The sequence below is a fragment of the Oncorhynchus masou genome, chromosome 23, assembly GCF_036934945.1.
Source record: "Oncorhynchus masou masou isolate Uvic2021 chromosome 23, UVic_Omas_1.1, whole genome shotgun sequence".
Classification (NCBI taxonomy): domain Eukaryota; kingdom Metazoa; phylum Chordata; class Actinopteri; order Salmoniformes; family Salmonidae; genus Oncorhynchus; species Oncorhynchus masou.
Window position 1 is genome coordinate 1,078,858 of NC_088234.1, and position 17,486 is coordinate 1,096,343.

The following is a 17,486-nucleotide window of genomic DNA, read 5'->3' on the forward strand; positions in this document are numbered from 1 at the left end:
AGGCACCTGGACCAAACACACCCGCTCACCTCGTCAATTTGATTTGACCCCTTCCAGGGTAGAAGCATGGGACACTTTTACACATATTATGCCTTCCTTCCTACTGCCTTGAACTCCCCAGGGTATTGAAGGTAAGCAGCATCCCCATATCCTGCTCGAACCGCAGCACTAACATTCAGCGCAGGGAACACATCCTCTAGACCCTCCGTCCACCGATCAGAGTTGGAAGTATCAGTCACATACTGCCGATGAAGTACTGGCAAGGAATCGTAGACCACAGCTGCAACCTTCCTCAGTAGGCGAGGTGATCGGATATACTTTTGGGGGAGGAATATTTTTAGGGTAGGATCAGCTTTAATATTGCAGAAAACTTGTCGCTTCCATCAATGTAATTGTCTGCATCATTTCCAATCCCTCAAATATTTTTGGGGGGTAAACATATATATTTTTATATTTATACATACAGTTGAAGACGGAAGTTTACATACATCTTAGCAAAATAAATTTAGCTCAGTTGTTCACAATTCCTAACATTTAATCCTAGTAAAAATTCACTGTTTTATGTCAGTTAGTATCACCACTTTATTTTAATAATGTGAAATGTCAGAATAATAGTAGAGAGAATGATTTACTTCAGCGTTTATTTTTTTCATCACATTCCCAGTGGGTCAGAAGTTTAAATACACTCAATTAGTATTTGGTAGCATTGCATTTAAATTGCTTAATTTGGGTCAAACGTTTCAGGTAGCCTTCCACAAGCTTCCCACAATAAGTTGGATGAATTTTGGCCCATTCCTCCTGACAGAGCTGGTGTAACTGAGTCAGGGTTGTAGGCCTCCTTGCTCACACACACTCTTTCAGTTCGGCCCACAAATGTTCTTCAGGCTTGAGGTCAGGGCTTTGTGATGACCACCCCAATACCTTGACTTTGTTGTCCTTAAGCCATTTTGCCACAAGTTTGGAAGTATGCTTGGGGTCCATGTCCATTTTAACTTCCTGATTGATGTCTTGAGATGTTGCTTCAATATATCCACGTATTTTCCTACCTCATGATGCCATCTATTTTGTGATGTGGACCAGTCCGTCCTGCAGCAAAGCACCACCACAACATGATGCTGCCACCCCCGTGCTACACAAATCAAACCAAATGTATTTATATAGCCCTTCGTACATCAGCTGATATCTCAAAGTGCTGAACAGAAACCCAGCCTAAAACCCCAAACAGCAAGCAATGCAGGTGTAGAAGCACGGTGGCTAGAGTATCTCTACCACTCCTGCTGTCTCTAGAGAGTTGAAAACAGCAGGTCTGGGACAGGTAGCACATCCGGTGAACAGTTCAGGGTTCCATAGCCGCAGGCAGAACAGTTGAAACTGGAGCAGCAGCACGGCCAGGTGAACTGGGGACAGCAAGGAGTCATCATGCCAGGTAGTCCTGAGGCATGGTCTTAGGGCTCAGGTCCTCCGAGAGAGAGAAAGAAAGAGAGAAACAGAGAATTAGAATTAGAGTTAGAATTATTTTCAACCACCAACTTACCATCCTGAGACAAGGCCGAGTATAGCCCACAAAGGCCAAGGATAGCCCACAAAGATCTCCGCCACGGCACAACCCAAGGGGGGGCGCCAACCCAGACAGGAAGACCACGTCAGTGACTCAACCCACTCAAGTGACACAGCCTCCTAGGGATGGCATGAAAGAGCACCAGTAAGCCAGTGACTCAGCCCCTGTAATAGGGTTAGAGGCAGAAAATCCCAGTGGAGAAAGGGGAACCGGCCAGGCAGAGACAGCAAGGGCGGTTGGTTGCTCCAGAGCCTTTCCGTTTACCTTCCCACTCCTGGGCCAGATGACACTCAATCATATGACCCCCTGAAGAGATGAGTCTTCAGTAAAGACTTAAAGGTTGAGACTGAGTCTGCGTCTCTCACATGGGTGGGCAGACCATTCCATAAAAATTGAGATCTCTTGGAGAAAGCCCTGCCTCCAGCTGTTTGCTTAGAAATTTTAGGGACAATTAGGAGTCCTGCGTCTTGTGACCATAGTGTACGTGTAGGTATGTACGGCAGGACCAAATCAGAAAGATAGTTAGGAGCAAGCCATTGTATTGCTTTGTAGGTTAGCAGTAAAAACCTTGAAATCAGCCCTTGACTTAACAGGAAGCCAAGTGTAGCGAGGTTAGCACTGGAGTAATATGATCCATTTGTTTGGTTCTAGTCAGGATTCAAAAGTTAAAGTTTTTCTATTTAAATTATTATACAACATTCTTGCAACCAATACAATGAAGAGACCGAATCATTAGATCATTTGTTTTGGTATTGACCATATGTCTCAGGTTCAGGAATGGCTGAAGAAATGCAACATTTACCTGGAGTTATCTCTGCACATAGCATTGCTGGGTGATTTCAAAAGTCATAGTCAATCGTTCAATAATATTATAATGCTTTTAGCAAAAATGTCTCTTTTATTTACAACCTGTAGAAACTATGAGAATCGAAAGCTTCAGTACTTTTGTGAAGCATCACAGCGCAGTTGAAAAGTATATATGACCAATAGAAAACTCTTCAGAGACAGATGGGAGGAGTTGAGTGTACTTGAAACAAACAGACAATATAAATTGTAAAATATAGAGTGACCGTAAAATGTTTATGGTATATATAAGCTTAAGTGTTGTTGTCCATTAGTTTACTCCAATTTGGGGAGGGGTGGTAGGGTTAGGGGAACATAATAAAGGAAAATATACAACACATATATATGTGGGGGATTGAAAATGATTAGGATAAATACATTGCCTGAAGTCACAGTCTATCTGCAATATTAAAGCTGAGAAACAAAAGAACACACTGAGTGTGAAACTGCTCAAGGACACATTGACACAATCCCCCATATAGCACTGGGTGGGGGTGGCTGTGAAACTCCCCTCTCCTCGCTCAAGGACTTCGACTTCACACCTCTGTGCTAATTGAAGATCAACTAGATCTGTTCAGTTCTAGCAAGCTTGGTAGCCTTAACTTAGTATTCAGTCCATATAAGATAAAATATATTTTTGTAATGTAGTATTCTTCTTGGATTTTAAAAGTAACTTCAGACTAAACATTACTCAATCAGTTCTAGGTTCAGGTTGTATGGTGTTTGCTGGTTTCTGTTTGCTGGTCGTTTTGCTGGTCTGTTTGCTGGTCGTTGGTTTTTCAGAGAAAGTTTATTGAACTTTAAATCCATTTTTTTTGTAAAAACATGTTGAAAAATTCAAGAACTCATCTGCTCAATTACATTTTATTAAAGGGGCTTTGTTGAAGACAAACAAAAGTGAAATAAACAAAAAATGTACAGTAAACATGACACTCACAGGAGATTAAAAAGAATAAAGACATTTCAAATGTTATTTCATATGCAAATGGTTAGTGAAAATAAATAAACATAAATATGCTTAATTAGTGCAGCTCAGTTTCCACCTCAATATGCACATAGACTGTCTTCTCTTGAGAGCCAGGCAGCCTTTCTCAATAACAAGGTTATGCTCACAAGGTTATTCAAGTCTGTACATAGTCAAAGCTTTCCTTAATATTAGGTTGGGTCTAATTGTGTTGCTGTCCTGGGGATCTCTGGTGTCTGTTTGTGTTTGTGAACAGAGCCCCAGGACCAGCTTGCTTAGGGGACCAGGTTCATGTCTCTGTAGGTGATGGCTTTGTTAGGGAAGGTTTGAGTATCGCTTCCTTTTAAGGTGATTGTAGAATTGAATGACTCTTTTCTGGATTTTGAAAAATTTGCGTGAATCGGCCTAATTCTGCTCTGCATGCATTATTTGTTGTTTTACATTGTACACAGAGGATGTTTTTGCAGAATTCTGCATGCAGAGTCTCAATTTGTTGTTTGTCCCATTTTGTGAATTCTTGCTTGGTGAGCGGACCCCAGACCTCGCATTCGCTCTCTGTCTGTCTCTCTCTCTGTGTCTCCCTGTCTGTCTGTCTCTCTTCTCTCTGTCTTTCTCTGCCTCTTTTAAAATTTTTTTTTATTTTTGCCTTTATTTAAATAGGCAAGTCAGTTATGAACAAATTCTTATTTTCAATGACGGCCTAGGAAGAGTGGGTTAACTGCCTTGTTCAGGGGCAGAATGAAAGATGTGTACCTTCTCAGCTTGGGGATTTGATCTTGCAACCTTTAAGTCACTACTCCAACGCTCTACCACGATGCTCCCTGCCACTCCTCTCTGTCTCTGTCAATTCAATTCAATTCAAGGGGCTTTATTGGCATGGGAAACATGTGTTAACATTGCCAAAGCAAGTAAGGTATATAATATATAAAGTGAAATAAACAATAAAAAATAACAGTAGACATCACACATACAGAAGTTTCAAAACAATAAAGACATTACAAATGTCATATTATATATATATATATATATACAGTGTTTTTACAATGTGCAAATGGTAAAGGACACAAGATAAAATAAATAAGCATAGATATGTGTTGTATTTACAATGGTGCGTGTTCTTCACTGGTTGCCCTTTTCTCGTGGCAACAGGTCACAAATCTTGCTGCTCTGATGGCACACTGTGGAATTTCACCCAGTAGATATGGGAGTTTTTCAAAATTGGATTTGTTTTCGAATTCTTTGTGGATCTGTGTAATCTGAGGGAAATATGTCTCTCTAATATGGTCATACATTGGGCAGGAGGTTAGGAAGTGCAGCTCAGTTTCCACCTCATTTTGTGGGCAGTGAGCACATAGCCTGTCTTCTCTTGAGAGCCATGTCTGCCTACGTCGGCCTTTCTCAATAGCAAGGCTATGCTCGCTGAGTCTGTACATAGTCAAAGCTTTCCTTAATTTTGGGTCAGTCACAGTGGTCAGGTATTCTGCCGCTGTGTACTCTCTGTGTAGGGCCAAATAGCATTCTAGTTTGCTCTGTTTTTTGTTAATTCTTTCCAGTGTGTCAAGTAATTATCTTTTTGTTTTCTCATGATTTGGTTGGGTCTAATTGTGCTGCTGTCATGGGGCTCTGTAGGGTGTGTTTGTGAACAGAGCCCCAGGACCAGCTTGCTTAGGGGACTCTTCTCCAGGTTCATCTCTCTGTAGGTGATGGCTTTGTTGTGGAAGGTTTGGGAATCGCTTCCTTTTAGGTGGTTATAGAATTTAACTGCTCTTTTCTGGATTTTGATAATTAGTGGGTATCGGCCTAATTCTGCTCTGCATGCATTATTTGGTGTTCTACGTTGTACACTGAGGATATTTTTGCAGAATTCTGCGTGCAGAGTCTCAATTTGGTGTTTGTCCCATTTTGTGAAGTCTTGGTTGGTGAGCGGACCCCAGACCTCACAACCATAAAGGGCAATGGGCTCTATGACTGATTCAAGTATTTTTAGCCAAATCCTAATTGGTATGTTGAAATTTATGTTCCTTTTGATGGCATAGAAGGCCCTTCTTGCCTTGTCTCTCAGATCCTTCACAGCTTTGTGGAAGTTACCTGTGGCGCTGATGTTTAGGCCGAGGTATGTATAGTTTTTGTGTGCTCTAGGGCAACAGTGTCTAGATGGAATTTGTATTTGTGGTCCTGGTGACTGGACCTTTTTGGAACACCATTATTTTGGTCTTACTGAGATTTACTGTCAGGGCCCAGGTCTGACAGAATCTGTGCATAAGATCTAGGTGCTGCTGTAGGCCCTCCTTGGTTGGTGACAGAAGCACCAGATCATCAGCAAACAGCAGACATTTGACTTCAGATTCTAGTAGGGTGAGGCCGGGTGCTGCAGACTTTTCTAGTGCCCGCGCCAGTTCGTTGATATATATGTTGAAGAGGGTGGGGCTTAAGCTGCATCCCTGTCTAACCCCACGACCCTGTGTGAAGAAATGTGTGTGTTTTTTGCCAATTTTAACCGCACACTTGTTGTTTGTGTACATGGATTTTATGATGTCGTATGTTTTACCCCCAACACCACTTTCCAACAGTTTGTATAGCAGACCCTCATGCCAAATTGAGTCGAAGGCTTTTTTGAAATCAACAAAGCATGAGAAGACTTTGCCTTTGTTTTGGTTTGTTTGGTTGTCAATTAGGGTGTGCAGGGTGAATACATGGTCTGTTGTACGGTAATTTGGTAAAAAGCCAATTTGACATTTGCTCAGTACATTGTTTTCATTGAGGAAGTGTACGAGTCTGCTGTTAATGATAATGCAGAGGATTTTCCCAAGGTTACTGTTGACGCATATTCCACGGTAGTTATTGGGGTCAAATTTGTCTCCATTTTTGTGGATTGGGGTGATCAGTCCTTGGTTCCAAATATTGGGGAAGATGCCAGAGCTAAGGATGATGTTAAAGAGTTTTAGTATAGCCAATTGGAATTTGTTGTCTGTATATTTGATCATTTCATTGAGGATACCATCAACACCACAGGCCTTTTTGGGTTGGAGGGTTTTTATTTTGTCCTGTAACTCATTCAATGTTATTGGAGAATCCAGTGGGTTCTGGTAGTCTTTAATAGTTGATTCTAAGATCTGTATTTGATCATGTATATGTTTTTGCTCTTTATTCTTTGTTATAGAGCCAAAAAGATTGGAGAAGTGGTTTACCCATACATCTCCATTTTGGATAGATAATTCTTCGTGTTGTTGTTTGTTTAGTGTTTTCCAATTTTCCCAGAAGTGGTTAGAGTCTATGGATTCTTCAATTACATTGAGCTGATTTCTGACATGCTGTTCCTTCTTTTTCCGTAGTGTATTTCTGTATTGTTTTAGTGATTCACCATAGTGAAGGCGTAGACTCAGGTTTTCCGGGTCTCTATGTTTTTGGTTGGACAGGTTTCTCAATTTCTTTCTTAGAATTTTGCATTCTTCATCAAACCATTTGTCATTGTTGTTAATTTTCTTCGGTTTTCTATTTGAGATTTTTAGATTTGATAGGGAAGCTGAGAGGTCAAATATACTGTTAAGATTTTCTACTGCCAAGTTTACACCTTCACTATTGCAGTGGAACGTTTTACCCAGGAAATTGTCTAAAAGGGATTGAATTTGTTGTTGCCTAATTGTTTTTTGGTAGGTTTCCAAACTGCATTCCTTCCATCTATAGCATTTCTTAATGTTACTCAGTTCCTTTGGCTTTGATGCCTCATGATTGAGTATTGCTCTGTTTAGGTAGACTGTGATTTTGCTGTGGTCTGATAGGGGTGTCAGTGGGCTGACTGTGAACGCTCTGAGAGACTCTGGGTTGAGGTCAGTGATAAAGTAGTCTACAGTACTACTGCCAAGAGATGAGCTATAGGTGTACCTACCATAGGAGTCCCCTCGAAGCCTACCATTGACTATGTACATACCCAGCGTGCGACAGAGCTGCAGGAGTTGTGACCCGTTTTTGTTGGTTATGTTGTCATAGTTGTGCCTAGGGGGCATACGGGGGGGGATGCTGTCACCTCCAGGCAGGTGTTTGTCCCCCTGTGTGCTGAGGGTGTCAGGTTCTTGTCCGGTTCTGGCATTTAGGTCACCACAGACTAGTACATGTCCCTGGGCCTGGAAATGGTTGATTTCCCCTCCAGGATGGAGAAGCTGTCTTCATTAAAATATGGGGATTCTAGTGGGGGGATATAGGTAGCACACAGGAGGACATTTTTCTCTGTTAGGATAATTTCCTTTTGAATTTCTAGCCAAATGTAGAATGTTCCTGTTTTGATTAATTTAATGGAGTGAGTTAGGTCTGCTCTATACCAAATTAGCATACCCCTGAGTCCCTTCCCTGTTTCACACCTGGTAGTTTGGTGGATGGGACTACCAGCTCTCTGTAACCTAGAGGGCATCCAGTGGGTCTGTCTCCTCTATACCAGGTTTCTTGCAAGATGACAATGTCTGTATTACCGATTTCTTTGGTGAAGTCCGGGTTTCTGCTCTTCAGGCCAAAGGCAGATGACCTCAGGCCTTGGATATTCCAGGATGAAATAGTAAAGGCTTTTTGTTCCATAAAGTGTCCAATGTTGTTGGTCGTGGTTTGGCCTCAGGCCAGTAAGTGTGAGCAGAGCCTGCTGAGCATCTGGTACATGCCATTGGCTTGGGCGAGTGTGAGAGTGGGGGTTGGGACTGTTTGCCCGCTCACTACCTGGGCGTATGTGTGGCTTCCATGTTGAGGCCCTCTTTGCGGGGGTGGGGTGCATGGGGTGGGCAGGAGTGGCATAGGTCTGATCTGAGGGGGCCTAAATGGGGTGTGGGCATGATTGACGTGGGGGGTGTTGATTGGTTGGGGTAGGGGTGTGGATGTGTCTGGGTGTGCGGTGGTCTGGATGTAATTCCTCTTGGCGTGGGTCCTCTATGTGTAGGTCCAGGGGGGGGTCCTGCAGGTCTGGGAGGGTGTCTCGCTGGTCTGGGTGGGGTGTCTATTGATCTGTTGCTCCTGTGTGAAGTGTTGGGGATACGTTTGAGAGCGATGTCCTTTAGAGTTCGGGCAAAGATGGGCACTGCTGCCTTGTAGAGGTGGACCTGGTCATAGAGGCTGTTCAAGTCCAGGGTGGAGTGGTGGGCCAGGAAAACGTTTGGTTTTGAGGCACAGTCACGGGAAATACTTGCGTTTACCCGCTGTATTGTGGCAGTGTGGAAGTCTTTTCGTGGTAGCAGGGTGGAGATAACCACTTGTGCGTTGGGGAAAGTAGAAGAAGCCTTTTCAATCACTCCCTTCAGTGCTGTGGCCACTCTTTCCTGCTGGGCCCTCAGGTCGTTTGTGCCTGTGTGTATTATTATGTGGCTGGGTGAGCCTAGTTTGGCCTCAGACAGAAGGTCTATGGCGCTCTGGGTGTTTGGACACCAGAGTTTAGACACACTGTGTTTGGGAAAAAGTTTTTTTCTTCTATATATTTCCCATTTGAGTCCATCAGTAGTACAATCTGTGTCTTGTGTTTGTCCTCAGTGGGAGTGGGGGTTGTCAGAAGGGCTATCAGGGTGGCTGACAGGGGGGTGCTCAGGGGGTGAGAGCCGCTGGGCTTGGGGTTCTTCATTTGTCTGTTCTGCTGTGATGTCGAGATTTTTGTTGGGTGCTGAGGTGGGCTGTTCTGCTGGCTTCTCTGTGGGGGTGGCCACCTCTCTAGTGGGTTGTTCTCTGTCACACGCCGTCCCCCTCAACCTCTCCTCCATCCCCCTCAACCTCTCCTCCATCCCCCTCACCTTCTCCTCCATCCCCCTCAACCTCTCCTCCACCAGCAGTCTGATACTCTCCTCTAGTTGCCTGTTCTGCTCCTCTTTCTCCTGTTGTATTTGTCTCACCACTGTCCAAAGTGCAGATATGTCTCTGTCCACCTCCAGCTCTCCTGGTCTGGTTAAGGGGCTGTTGTTTTGCTGGGCTGTTGTCTGGGTCTGTGCTGACTGAAGTGTGATCACCTGCTGTTCCAGCTCCACCTGCCTTATCTCCAGCTGGGTGAATTTGTCTTTCATTTCAATGAGGGAGTGGTAATCTGTGCTGGGAGGTTGACTCTCCGCTGGGGTTGCTCGTCTGTGGGGTTACATAGTGAAGAGGTCTGGTCTGACCCACTCGGTGTGGGGGTATCTTTATCAAGGGAGAGCTTCTCCTGCTGGGCTAATTCTTTGATTAGGTGAAAGTCCAGCTGAAACTGTTTGGTGTTATTCTGTACAATTACTGTTCCGGACTTATAGATATTTATATTGCTTGACTCAGAGTCCTCGTTATCAAGTATTCTGAGTTTCCAGCCCTCGTTAACCCCCCCTCTCTTAACAAAGGGGTAGTGTGCTAATATAGCACTGTGCCATGCCAGGGGATGGTTTGTGTGGAAGATAAGGTTGCTGATGTTCCCATTTTTGTAATAGTCAGCAAAAAGTGTCTCTTGATTTTCCATAAGGAGCTTCATTTTGTAATCTTTTCTTGACTTATCATTCTTTACATGCAAAGGGTACTGTATTTTAATTACCTCTGAACAGCGGGAGGGAGCCTCTAAGGCCTCTCCATTTGGTTGGGGTAGACTGTGTGACTCTCCTGCCATTGTTGGGCTCATGGGCTTTGACACCTCTCACTTGACACGTCAGTGCTAGTTGAAGCTGTATCAAGCTTGGCAGAATTATGTTAGAATTCAGTCCTTATAAAGTAATGTTGTGTATTTTTCTTCTTGGCTTTTGGCTTTTAAATATATAGTTTCAGACTAAGCATTACTCACTCAGTTCCAGGTTGGATGGGGTTTTCAGGTTTCTGTTGTTTTCCAGAGAATTTGCTGTGTAGAGAAATAAATCTTGGTAGTTGTGAACCTTCCAGGTGATTCCGTAATTCCGTCCAAAATCAGGTTGTAGGTTTTAAGTTTTGATTTGAAGTGGGGGTTATGTTGTAGAGGGTAGAATCCAGTATGTGTTCCTGACAAAAAATCCAAGTTTATCTAACTCCTAATCTATCTTTTTTAAAGAAAATGCTGAAAAATGCAGGAGCTCATCTGATTGTGACCTCTCTCTCTCTCTCTCTCTCTGTCCTCTGTCTCTGTCTCCATCTCTCTTCTCTCTCCGTATCTCTATCTCTCCCTATCTATGTCTCTCGCCCTATCTCTCTCTCTCAGTCTCTCTCTCCCTGTTACTCTCAATCTCTCTTTCTCTGTCTCTCTGTGTATCTAGTCTCTCTAGGCCCACTCCATCTGTCACACACATCTTTCACACCTCTCAGTCCTTCTCAGAAGAGAGGAAGTAGGGATGGGTAGAGAGGAGAGGTGGTCACAAGAGTTTAGAGAGAGTTTGTGATCGACACATTGAGATGGAACGGACCTGTCTTCTACTCTGTGAGTTTAATATTATCTAAATGGTTTAATATCTGTATAGTTTAATATCTGCATAGATTAATATCTGTATGGTTTAATATCTATATGGTTTAATATCTATATAGTTGAATATCTATATAGTTGAATATCTATATGGTTTAATATCTGTACGGTTTAATATCTATATAGTAAAATATCTATATAGTTTAAAATCTATCTAGTTTAATATCTATATAATTTAACATCGATATGGTTTAATATCTGTATGGTTTAATACCTATATAATTTAAAATCTATATGGTTTAATATATATATGGTTTAATATATATATATAGTTTCATATCTATATGGGTTGATATCTATATAGTTTAATATCTATATGGTTTAATATCTATATGGTTTAATATATATATAGTTAATTATCTATATGGTTTAATATCTATATGGTTTAATATCTATATAGTTTAATATCTATATAGTAAAATATCTATATAGTTTAAAATCTATCTAGTTTAATATCTATATAGTTTAATGTCTGCATAGTTTAATATCTATGTAGTTTAACGTTTGTATACGTTATTAAATGTTTTTATATTTCTATAGTTTAATGTCTATATGTTTTATATCTACGTGGTTTAATACAGTTGAAGTCGTTAGTTTACATACACTTAGGTTGGAGTCATTAAAACTCATTTTTCAACCACTCCAAAAGTTTCTTGTTAACAAAATATAGTTTTGTCAAGTCAGTTAGGACATCTACTTTGTGCATGACACAAGTCATTTTTCAACACTTGTTTACAGACAGACTATTTCACTTATAATTCACTGTATCACAATTCCAGTGGGTCAGAAGTTTACCTAAACTAAGTTAACTGTGCCTTTAAACAGCTTGGACAATTCCAGACAATTATATCATAGCTTAAGAAGCTTCTGATAGGCTAATTGACATATTTTGAGTCCATTGCAGGTTTACTTCTGGATGTATTTCAATGCTGACCTTCAAACTTAGTGCCTTTTTGCTTGACATCATGGGAAAATCAAAAGAAATCAGCCAAGACTTCAGAAAATAATTGTAGACCTCCACAAGTCTGGTTCATCCTTGGGAGCAATTTCCAAACGCCTGAATATACCACGTTCATCTGTACAAACAATAGTACGCAAGTATAAACACCATGGGACCACGCAGCCATCATACCGCTCAGGAATGAGACGCGTTCTGTCTCCTTGAGATGAAAAGACAGCAACAAACAAAGATCGTACTTTTTGGAGAAATGTCCTCTGGTCTGATGAAACAAAAATAGAGCTGTTTGGCAATAATGACCATCGTTATGTTTGGAGGAAAAAGGGGGAGGCTTGCAAGCCGAAGAAAACCATTCCAACTGTGAAGCATGGGGGTGGCAGCATCATGTTGTGGGTGTGCATTGCTGCAGGAGGGACTGGTACACTTCACAAAATAGATGGCATCATGAGGTAGGAAAATGATGTGGATATATTGAAGCAATATCTCAAGACATTGTCGGGAAGTTAAAGTTTGGTCGCAAATGGGTCTTCCAAATTAACAATGACAACAAGCATACTTCCAAAGTTGTGTCAAAATGGCTTAAGGACAACAAAGTCAAGGTATTGGAGTGGCCATCACAAAGCCCTGACCTCAATCCTATAGAAAATTTGTGGGCAGTACTGAAAAAGCATGTGCGAGCAAGGAGGCCTACAACCCGGACTCAGTTAAACCAACTCTGTCAGGAGGAATGGGCCAAAATTCACCCAAATTATTGTGGGAAGCTTGTGGAATGCTACCTGAAACGTTTGACCCAAGTTAAACAATTTAAAGGCAATGCTACCAAATACTCATTTAGTGTATTTAAACTTCTGACCCACTGGGAATGTGATGAAAGAAATAAAAGCTGAAACAAAGCATTCTCTCATCTATTATTCTGACATTTCACATTCTTCAAATAAAGTGGTGATCCTAACTGACCTATGACAGGGACTTTTTACTAGGATTAGATGTCAGAAAATGTGAAATGTGAAAACTGAGTTTAAATGTATTTGCCGAAGATGTATGTAAACTTCCGACTTCAACTGTATCTATGTGTTTTAATATCTGTATGGTTTCATTTCTATATATTTGCATATCTATATGGTTTAATATCTATATATTTTCATATCTATATAGTTTAATATCCATATGGTTTAATATCTATATGGTTTAATATCCATATAGTTTAATATCTATATAGTTTAATATCTATATGGTTTAATATCTATATGGTTTAATATCTATATAGTTGAATATCTATATGGTTTAATATCTGTATAGTTGAATATCTATATAGTCTAATATCTATACATTTTCATATCTATATGGTTTAATATCTATATGGTTTAATATCTGTATAATTTAATATCTATATAGTTTAATATCTATATATTTTCATATCTATATAGTTTAATATCTATATATTTTCATATCTATATAGTTTAATATATATATATATATATATATAGTTTAATATCTATATGGTTTAATATCTATATAGTTTAATATCTATATAGTTTAATATCTATATGGTTTAATATCTACATAGTTTAATATCTATATAGTTTAATATCTATATGGTTTAATATCGGCAATGTTTAGTATCTGTGCAATATGAAAACATTGCTGCCATACCACATATAGATGTATTGAACACATTCATAAATGGCAAAAGAAATCGATATATACAACAAGTAATACATATATACAACAAGTAATACAGTTTAGTTTAGAGAGACAGCAGTAGTTACTAACCCCAGTTTTGAAGTGTATCTAGGAGCTCAGGAAACATTTCTGTTTTTTTCGTTTGTATCTGAGTCTCCCCTTTCCATAGTGGGGTCATATTAGTTTGTAGCTGAGTCTCCTCTTTCCATAGTGGGGTCATGTTAGTTTGTAGCTGAGAGTCTCCCCTTTCCATAGTGGGGTCATATTAGTTTGTAGCTGAGTCTCCTCTTTCCATAGTAGGGTCATATTAGTTTGTAGCTGAGTCTCCTCTTTCCATCGTGGGGTCATATTAGTTTGTAGCTGAGTCTCCTCTTTCCATCGTGGGGTCATATTAGTTTGTAGCTGAGTCTCCTCTTTCCATCGTGGGGTCATATTAGTTTGTATCTGAGTCTCCCCTTTCCATAGTGGGGTCAGATTAGTTTGTAGCTGAGAGTCTCCCCTTTACATAGTGGGGTCATATTAGTTTGTAGCTGAGAGTCTCCTCTTTCCATAGTGGGGTCATATTAGTTTGTAGCTGAGAGTCTCCTCTTTCCATAGTGGGGTCATGTTAGTTTGTAGCTGAGTCTCCTCTTTCCATAGTGGGGTCATGTTAGTTTGTAGCTGAGTCTCCCCTTTCCATAGTGGGGTCAGATTAGTTTGTAGCTGAGAGTCTCCCCTTTACATAGTGGGGTCATATTAGTTTGTAGCTGAGAGTCTCCTCTTTCCATAGTGGGGTCATATTAGTTTGTAGCTGAGTCTCCCCTTTCCATAGTGGGGTCATATTAGTTTGTAGCTGAGAGTCTCCTCTTTCCATAGTGGGGTCATGTTAGTTTGTAGCTGAGTCTCCCCTTTCCATAGTGGGGTCATATTAGTTTGTAGCTGAGTCTCCTCTTTCCATAGTAGGGTCATATTAGTTTGTATCTGAGTCTCCTCTTTCCATAGTGGGGTCATATTAGTTTGTATCTGAGTCTCCTCTTTCCATCGTGGGGTCATATTAGTTTGTAGCTGAGAGTCTCCCCTTTCCATAGTGGGGTCATATTAGTTTGTATCTGAGTCTCCTCTTTCCATCGTGGGGTCATATTAGTTTGTAGCTGAGAGTCTCCCCTTTCCATAGTGGGGTCATATTAGTTTGTAGCTGAGTCTCCCCTTTACATAGTAGGGTAATATTAGTTTGTAGCTGAGAGTCTCCCCTTTCCATAGTGGGGTCATATTAGTTTGTATCTGAGTCTCCTCTTTCCATAGTGGGGTCATATTAGTTTGTATCTGAGAGTCTCCCCTTTCCATAGTGGGGTCATATTAGTTTGTAGCTGAGTCTCCCCTTTACATAGTGGGGTCATATTAGTTTGTATCTGAGTCTCCTCTTTCCATAGTGGGGTCATATTAGTTTGTAGCTGAGTCTCCTCTTTCCATAGTGGGGTCATATTAGTTTGTAGCTGAGTCTCCTCTTTCCATAGTGGGGTCATATTAGTTTGTAGCTGAGTCTCCTCTTTCCATAGTGGGGTCATATTAGTTTGTATCTGAGTCTCCCCTTTACATAGTGGGGTCATATTAGTTTGTAGCTGAGAGTCTCCCCTTTCCATAGTGGTGTCATATTAGTTTGTATCTGAGAGTCTCCCCTTTACATAGTGGGGTCATATCTCCCAAACTGACTGAACAGCTGACTGACTTCAGACGAATCCCTTGACACTTTCCACTGCAGACAACAACAACAACAACAACAACAACAACAACAACTCTGACTACTAGGAAATTAATATCTGTGGTCCAGCCCTGTGTTTCCATCATGTACCATAGTGATAGTTCTCTCGGTGTGTTTCAGTCTTTACATCATGTACCATAGTGATAGTTCTCTCTTTGTGTTTCAGTGTTTACATCATTTACCATTGTGATAGTTCTCTCTGTGTGTTTCAGTGTTTCCATCATGTACCATAGTGATAGTTTTCTCTGTGTGTTTCAGTGTTTCCATCGTGTACCGTAGTGATAAGTCTCTCTGTGTGTTTCAGTCTTTACATCATGTACCATAGTGATATATCTCTCTCTCTGTTTCATTGTTTACATCATGTACCATAGTCATAGTTCTCTCTGTGTATTTCGGTGTTTACACCATGTATCATGGTGAAAGTTCTCTCTGTGTGTTTCAGTGTTTCCATCATGTACCATAGTAACAGTACTCTCTGTGTGTTTCAGTGTTTACACCAAGTACCAAAGTGATAGTTCTCTCTGTGTGTTTCTGTGTTTACATCATGGACCATAGTGATAGTTATCCCTGTGTGTTTCAATGTTTACATCATGTAAAATGGTGATAGTTCTCTCTGAGTGTTTCAGTGTTTACATCATGTACAATAGAGAGAGTTCTCTCTGTGTGTTTAAGTGTTTCCATCATGCACCATAGTGATAGTTATCTCTGTGTGTTTCAGTGTTTCCATCATGTACCATAGTGATAGTTCTCTGTGTGTGTTTCAGTGATTACATCATGTACCATTGCAATAGTTACCTCTGTGTGTTTCAGTGTTTACATAATGTACCATAGTGATAGTTCTCTCTGTGTGGTTCAGTGTTTACATCATGTACCACCGTGATAGTTCTCTCTGTGTGTTTCAGTGTGTACATCATGTACCATAGTGCTAGTTATCTCTGTGTATTTCTGTGTCTACACCATGCACCATAGTGATAGTTCTCTCTGTGTGTTTCAGTGTTTACATCATGTACCATAGTGATAGTTCTCTGTGTGTGTTTCAGTGATTACATCATGTACCATAGTGATAGCTCTCTCTGTGTGTATCAGTGTTTACATCATGTACCATAGTGATAGTTCTCTCTGTGTGTTTCATTGTTTACATCATGTACCATTGTGATAGTTATCTCTGTGTATTTCAGTGTTTACATTATGTACCATAGTGATAGTTCTCTCTTTGTGTTTCAGTGATTACATCATGTACCATAGTGATAGCTCTCTCTGTGTGTATCAGTGTTTACATCATGTACCATAGTGATAGTTCTCTCTGTGTGTTTCATTGTTTACACCATGTACCATTGCGATAGTTATCTCTGTGTATTTCAGTGTTTACATAATGTACCATAGTGATAGGTCTCTCTGTGTGGTTCAGTGTTTACATCATGTACCACCGTGATAGTTCTCTCTGTGTGTTTCAGTGTGTACATCATGCACCATATTGATAGTTATCTCTGTGTATTTCAGTGTTTACACCATGCACCATGGTGATAGTTCTCTCTGTGTGTTTCAGTGTTTACATCATGTACCATAGTGATAGTTCTCTCTGTGTGTTTCAGTGTTTCCATCATGTACCATAGTGATAGTTCTCTCTGTGTGTTTCAGTGTTTCCATCGTGTACCGTAGTGATAAGTCTCTCTGTGTGTTTCAGTCTTTACATCATGTACCATAGTGATATATCTCTCTCTCTGTTTCATTGTTTACATCATGTACCATAGTCATAGTTCTCTCTGTGTATTTCGGTGTTTACACCATGTATCATGGTGAAAGTTCTCTCTGTGTGTTTCAGTGTTTCCATCATGTACCATAGTAATAGTCCTCTCTGTGTGTTTGAGTGTTTCCATCATGTACCATAGTGATAGTTCTCTCTGTGTGTTTCTGTGTTTACATCATGGACCATAGTGATAGGTATCCCTGTGTGTTTCAATGTTTACATCATGTAAAATGGTGATAGTTCTCTCTGAGTGTTTCAGTGTTTACATCATGTACCATAGAGAGAGTTCTCTCTGTGTGTTTAAGTGTTTCCATCATGCACCATAGTGATAGTTCTCTCTGTGTGTTTCAGTGTGTACATCATGTACCATAGTGATAGTTCACTGTGTGTTTCGGTGATTACATCATGTACCAAAGTTATAGTTCTCTCTGTGTGTTTCATTGTTTCCATCATGTACCATAGTGATAGTTCTCTCTGTGTGTTTCAGCCTTTACATCATGTACAATGGTGATAGTTCTATCTGTGCCTTTCAGTAATTACATCATGGACAATAGTGATAGTTCTCTCTGTGTGTTTCAGCCTTTACATCATGT